At 42.4% G+C, this 7,352-nt stretch overlaps 1 protein-coding gene and 1 non-coding gene across 5 annotated transcripts in view; both read left to right on the forward strand.

Moving 5' to 3' along the window:
• LOC111872794 (tyrosine-protein phosphatase non-receptor type 13) overlaps window positions 1–7,352 on the forward strand; it is a 487,820-nt gene that overhangs the window by 77,574 nt on the left and 402,894 nt on the right. The gene's annotated exons all lie outside the window — the stretch shown is intronic.
• Window positions 2,206–2,278, forward strand: Trnaa-agc. The gene has a single exon. It is a non-coding gene; the product is annotated as a tRNA-Ala (tRNA).

The raw sequence follows: 7,352 nt of genomic DNA on the forward strand, positions 1-7,352 counted from the left end.
TTACACATTCGGTAGGACTCCTTGGGCGGGTGATCAGCTCGTCGCAAGGCCTCTACCTGTACACAAACACAGAAAAACGCACACACACAAACTAAACATCCATGCTCTGAGTGGGATCAGAACACACGATCCAGATTTATAAGCGAGCGAAGACAGTACATGCCTTAGACCACTGGGCTACCGTGACCGGCGAATTTCTCTTCTTAGTAGGGTCAAATGAGACAGTTATTGTGAATGATGAATTCTTAATGACAGAGTAGCCACCGAAAATCACCTTTTTAAAACACTGCGTAAAGGGACGACGAGCAGTAGGTCGGGGTAATTATTTTTCACACCGAGAATCGAAACTTGGATTTCGAGAGTACGAAGTTAAATTGTTAAACTGTCGATAGATACTCGTATATTCGATGATTGTGTTATGAAATTAATTTTTTATGTACATATTCTTCATTTATATAATTGAGATGTCTATTTTTTAATATCTGTCTGAAATAGGCTAAACACTCTGAACTCAATAAGAGCCTGCAATTTGGAAGCTGCAATACATGTACAATACATGTAAAATAGCCCTAATAAAGAATTTTGCATAAGTAAGCAAATGGTTTTACTCTGCTTTATGGAGAGAGGGAGGTATTACTCCGTATAGTTTCTATTTAATCACTGCTCTTTAGCCAGTTTGTGCAGTTGTGCATACCCACACACAATTCATGCGTCCCAGCAAACTTTCCAAAAGTCATGTGTTTCACATGTACATATCTGAGGTTAAACCGATCATAAGATTACCGACAAACGCTATTTTATGAAAAGAAGTGCGGTGTAGAATTATCGATTTCAGGGGATGCATGCTACTGTCGACCAGTATTTTGATACCCCTGAAGTACAGATCATCGAGCAAGATTTATTTATAAATCATTACTTAATTTATATCCGATTTCTAGATTACATTCCTTATTTTGAAAAAAAAGAAGAAGAAGAAAGAGGCTTATTAAATCAACTTCCTGTGTGCGTGTGTCCCTCCCTGTCGTTTCTAGGCAACGACTCTGTAAACACGTTCCCACGGCAAAGAATACACATGCAACAATCGAAGAACTTATTACCCATTGTTTTCCTTGCGGTCCGTGTCGTATCAAGTTCACTACATCTGAAGGTAGTGTCTGTCACTACATCCTAAAACTTCCTCTTTTCTCTCTTTTTCTCTGGAAAGTAGACGACTAGTTCTTCCCAGAACTTCTTGTTATGTTACAAATTCGAGCGCCCCCTGTCATATTAGAGGCACTGTTTATACATTCCGAAATTGGCCGATCGATTGGTTGTTTGATTAATTCATGTGATTCTAGTCGACTTAGTTGCAATTGTTTTCTTCATGACTCCGATTCCAGCGGTAATAACATTTCCGCCATATAACCTGTAAATTTATACAACTTGTCATTTAAGGTATTCATGGCTGTGAAATTACTAATGTGGTCTTCTGGGTTATGTAGTCTGGTAGGTGGTTACCAGCTACCACATTTCCCAATGTAAGACCACGATCTAATCTTGCACATGGTTAAGTGGCTTTAGGTGGCGATATTTTCCTCACTACAGATGTTTTGATTGTAGTACCCAGCGACCTGATCGGTTCTTTGATCCTCGGAGCCACATTTGTGGGCTGCGTTTGAATGTTCAGATTGTGATCTGACGTGGAGAAGACTTTAGGAGATGTGTTCTACCCTGTACAACCCCACGAAACTAGGATCGCCTTACATTATTCCATGGAAATTCAAGTGATCCGTGTTCAGACTTGTTCATTGCTAGTGGGGTGGGACTAAACCCCTTGTACTGCGGCCACTTCTGGCCTATTGTACCAGCCCCAGATGATAGGTGAGGGTGATTGTGGAGCAATTGGTGGAATGAAGATTGGCAGGGGAAACCGAAGTATTCGGAGAAAATCCGCCCCAGCGCCACTTTGTCCACCACAAATCCCACTTCACCATACCGGGATCGAACCCGGGCCGCCGCGGTGGGAAGCCAGCAACTAACCGCTTGAGCTATGGAGCGGCCTTGTTCCGACGTGCTGAATGCCGTAGCGAAGTTCGGTGTACTGCTACAATAGCCTGTAGGTACATACTACTTTCTTTCTTTCCACCTGCCCAACTTGTATGCATGAAAACAGGTTTCTGTCGATCTGTTCCTTGAATTAGTTGTTCAATCTGATATTTACGTATGGGGGGCGTAGCTCAGATGGTAGAGCGCTCGCTTAGCATGCGAGAGGTACCGGGATCGATACCCGGCGCCTCCAACTTTTATTTTAACTTTATTTATATCTTTTGTTTAATTAACCTAATCATTCCAGCCGCACTATGGCCCTGGGGTCGACTCAGCGTCTAACAGAAATGACTACCAGGAATATTCTTGGGGGTTAAAGGCGGCCGGGTCGTAAGGCTGACAACCCTGCCGCCACTCTGTGCCGATTGTCTAGAAAATGTAGGAACCTCAGCATCTCACAACCGTATGGGCCTCCACGTCCTGTTACAGGGATACCTTTACTTACTTTTTTTTTACTCCCATCTGTCACGACGGAGGTGTCTAGTATTCCAGCCTCCCCAAAAGAAAATACCGGATAATTCACGTGAAATAGGCCACGACTCTCTGTTATTACTTGTCCCCTTCTCATGCCAACTTTTTTCTTTATTACCACAGTGATACCATCTTCTAATATATTTTTTTCATCAGAATTCTCTACTCAACATTTTTTTTTCAATGGCTCTTCCAGCCCATTCAGGGCCCAGGCCTCTTATTCAGTTCTGAAATCATTTTTCACAGATGGTAGAACTCCTTGGACGGGGATCAGCCCGTCGCAAGGCCTCTGCCTACACACAGGACAACACAAGAAGAATAAACTCATACACACACCAAACATCTATGCCCTGAGTGGGATTCGAACCCACGGTCCCAGCTTCCGAACGAACTAAGGCAATTCATGTCTTAGACGACGCAGCTTCTGTGACCGGCACTCAACAACAATTTACACTCACAAAATGTATATCAGCCTCCAATTATATTAGAGGATTTTGAGAAAATAAGTTGAAGTGTTTGATGTACAAGCATTTTCTCTTCTCCCCATGTTTTTCTATGGCTGTATTCTTTGAAGCATATGAAGTCGAAATATTAAGAACAACGAATTGCACAAACTTTTCAGCTTTGTAATCAGGAGAGCTTTTTCAAATTTTTCCTATTTGAACTCAACTTCACCTTCTTCGCCATAGTCAGCAGGAGAAAGAAAATCTATCGTTCAGTTGCTGACGTAAAAGACAAAGGATATGTATATATATATCCTTTGTCTTTTACTCTGGATGACCACTTATGTTCTTCTGACAGACTCATGTACGGACAAAAGAGAATCGAATATTGTACGTTCTTGTTATTTATAGGCACTTCACAGTCAAGTGTACAAGGGAATTTAGTTTGATAGCGACTGAAGCTGATCACGGCAATTGTACAGGCTTGAATAAAATAATTTATGATTAAGCCGTGCAGTTTGTACTCTACGTAACTTTCATATTACACGTGTTTCGAATAAATTCATGATTGTGATAATATCCGTTGTGACATGACGCCCGAAAGCCACAATAGTGAATTCAGAATAGATGTACATTAATAGGTAACGACTCGGTAAATATGTTCCCTCTGCAGCGAAAACGCAATCAGAAATCGGGTAACTTCTGTTTCTATGCAACGGCGTTGTAAACACGCCTTTCCGACAATAGAGAGGATGTGTTTTCTGCGTGTTCCGTGCAAAGTGGTTGTAAAGAAGTGTTTGGCAATCAAGCGGTATAGAACAGTCGAGTTCAGAGACACCAGCCTGCCAGGATACGAGCTAAGGACCAGAATCGAGTGGAGTCTTCGGAAATGGCAATTGCAGAACAACGGCAAGAAAGGAATTAGGCTGTGAAAAGAAGACTTCATATGTGATTTGAAGTTACTGGTGTAAATCCATTGCCAGGATACGACTAATGAAACTGAAAACCCCCTTGCGTTTTTAATGGTGAACTGTAAAGTGGTCGGATCAGCAATATTGCAGTATTGCCTACTGTTCCGAGTTGTGTGTAAATGGCATCAATAAGTCCAATCATCCAATCCAGAACCCGTCTTATAAGTCATGCACAACCTCTACACGTGATAATATTATATCATATACTCATTTTTTTAATGTTAGCAGCACTATAGACTTGGGGTCGATTCAGCCTCTAACTGAAATGACTATCGGAAATCTCCCTGGGGGTATAGGGCAGCCAGCACGCATGGCTGACAACCTTACCGCCATCTGTGAGCCGATTGTCTAGATATTGTGGGAGACTTGACGTCTCACAACCCTATGAACCTTCACGTCCTGTTACAGGGCTAGCTTTTTACCAGATATATTTGTCTTGGCCGCGCCATAGCTCAAGCGGTTAGTCTCTGGCTTGCACCACAGCGGCCCGGGTTCGATCCCGGTTCTGGTCAAGTGGGATTTGTGGTGGACAGAGTGGCGCTGGGGCGGGGTTTCCCCGAGTACTTCGGTTTCCCTTGCCAATCTTCATTCCACCAAATTCTCCATCATCATAATCACCCGGGGCAGGCTACAATAGGCCAATCAGTGGCCGCCGTGCCGAGTGGACCCAGTTGGACTCCACCCGTCACTAAGCGAATTAAATATTTGTATTTCTGGAGTCGAGAAAAGGCGAACAGAAGGACAGGAAACTCTTTATGCATTCATTTCGTATGCTTCCTGCTTCATGGTTGGCATAAATGTACTACCGAAGGCTCCTCTCGATAGAGGTAACCTCGGATATCCTGGTTCTCAGATTCGACGTTGACTGAGAGGCGCTGATATCTCAAGAGAATTATTTTCTGCAATGCTTCTATTGCTTATTCAGGTCCGAATATACTAGAGAAGAACATTGACAGATGGGTCTTATTTGATGTTTTGATCTCCTGAATTCGCAACAGAGACTGTTATCCATTCTTTTAACTGATGTAACTTAGTTTTTTCCGTCACGTTGACAGTGGAAATTTAGAGCGTGGTGATGTCGCGATGAGAAAAGGACGACGCTTGTCGTGCAGTGCGTTATTTTCTGTGACGTTCATGGCATTCATTCTGAGCTCAACATGTGTAAAAGAGAAACATGGACTATAAATTCTGTTTCCAAGTCATACGATCTCGAAATATGTAATACTTATAATACTGCTTATGCGATACGTATACTGATTAACTTTAATTCTGGTGTACTACATGTTAATGTGAATAACACAGTACAGATATACTATACATATATATTGTGACCTGTATACACATTGTTAGGCAACGACTCGGCAAACATATTCCAGCGGAAGCAAACGCGCGCAACAATACGACATCCATTGCTAGGCAGTGGATCGGTAAATACGCCTCTTTAACAATAGAGACTGTGTTTTCTGTGTGCTCCGTGTTAAATGATTGTAAAGGAGGGTTCAGGTGAGAAGAGTCAGTTGTCAGAAGTTGAGAGAGTTCAGTTGAAGAAGAGCTCATTTGAGTGAGTTGTTGTCAGGAATTGGGTCGAGTTCTCGAGATGACAGTCCAAGGTGATTGAGAAGAAATTGAAAGAAAGGAATTAGGTTGTGAAAAGACTTCATGTGTGATTTGAAGTGATAGTGAGACTGATAATTCCGTTGCCAGGAAAGGGCTAATGAAGACTGAGAATCCTAGTGAGCGTGTATAACGGTGAACTGCAAAGTGTGTAGATCAGCTATAGCATTGTACTGCCTGTAGTCCCGAGTTGTTTGTATAAGGTGTCAATAATTCTAATCATCCAATCCAGAACCCACCCTATAAGTTACGCATAAACCCCTACACGTGACATTATTTTCCTGAGCGAAGGATATTTCAGACTGTTCTTAAGCGCCTCATTATTATCTGGAGCGCATATTTTTAACCAATTTATTAAAGGTTGTTTCCCATCACTATATAATTCGCACCCATTTTGTTGCTTACATGTGAACACGAGGGAGTTACTCCATTATCTTCTTCTTGCGTCACCGAACTGCACTGCAGTTAATTATGCGTATAAGCCTGCCGATACTTTTTGGCCGGTGTCCTTCACTGCCAGCGCATGAGAGCGAGTCTATGCCACGAACTTGTTCTTCTGCAGAGAGAACATTCGTAGGCTGGCACTGGCAACTAGCAACTGGCACGTGGGGAAAGCACACAGTATCTACTAGTAAGAGCGATCCTATGAGCTCAACGTCTACCTTCTTACTGAGGCAACATAGTGTCACTGCGCATGCCCACAAATCTTAGGCTCGCCGACTTGCATCAGACCACTACGCATCAGAGATCCACCGGCCAAAATGGACCGTCCCAGCTACACATATTGTCAGGAGTGGCTTCTCTGTAAATAGGTGTGATATCGGAATGAGGGCGAACAACGAAAGGCCTAATTGTCGAATTGCAAGAACTCTGGTGAACTCTGCAAGTTTATAGAATGCAGTTTGTATATTACGAAATTCACTGATACATTTATGATTCGAAGTAAGATTATATGCATATAGTTTTGAACATCACTGACTCAACAGGAACATAATTGCCGAAATAGTCGAAAATGCATTTAAAACATTTTTTAAACGTCCAACTCCTTTGAAGGAATTCCTTTTTGAGAAGCAGGTAAGAAATACTCGGTTATATGCCAAATCTGAATTCTTACTAGAACTGAGAAGAGGTCAGTTGACCTAATCCTTCCAGCCGCACTAGGCCCTGGGGTTTACTCAGCCTCTAACAGAAATGAGTACCAGGAATTAATTAAATAATTTTCCTAGGGAGTAAAGCGCGGCCGGCGCGTAAGGCTGACAACCTTACCGCCATCTTTGAGCCGATTGTCTAGATAATGTGGGACCCTTAACGTATCACAACCCTATGGGCCTTCACGGCCTAGTACAAGGATAGCTATACTTTTTATTACTTACTGACAAGAGGCAATCCTGAGCCAGATGAATCCATTCCAAGCCGTGAATCACTGTTTATTTAAGAGGTACTTTAATATCCTCAGTCTCTCACTCCTCCCTTTACAATTTCCGACTTAATTGTTTATGCATTCCTCATTTCCCCATGCTACATGTCTGGTCCATCTAGTTCTCAACTTTAGCTTCTTAGTAATATCTGATGAAGCTGTGTAACCTTTCGTAACAAATTAATTGTCTTAACGGCGAGGGATTGTTAGCCCTGCTTAATACACACTCTCATCCCTTTCACTTGTCAGCTGTTGCATATTCAGTTTATTCCTAGCTCCCCTCCGTATGATGAGACATACTTCTCCATCTGCATTCCGAGGACCCACTATGTATGAGAGGCTGTTATTATT

This window comes from Cryptotermes secundus, unplaced genomic scaffold (assembly GCF_002891405.2).
Source record: "Cryptotermes secundus unplaced genomic scaffold, Csec_1.0 scaffold79, whole genome shotgun sequence".
NCBI classification, from domain to species: Eukaryota; Metazoa; Arthropoda; class Insecta; order Blattodea; family Kalotermitidae; genus Cryptotermes; species Cryptotermes secundus.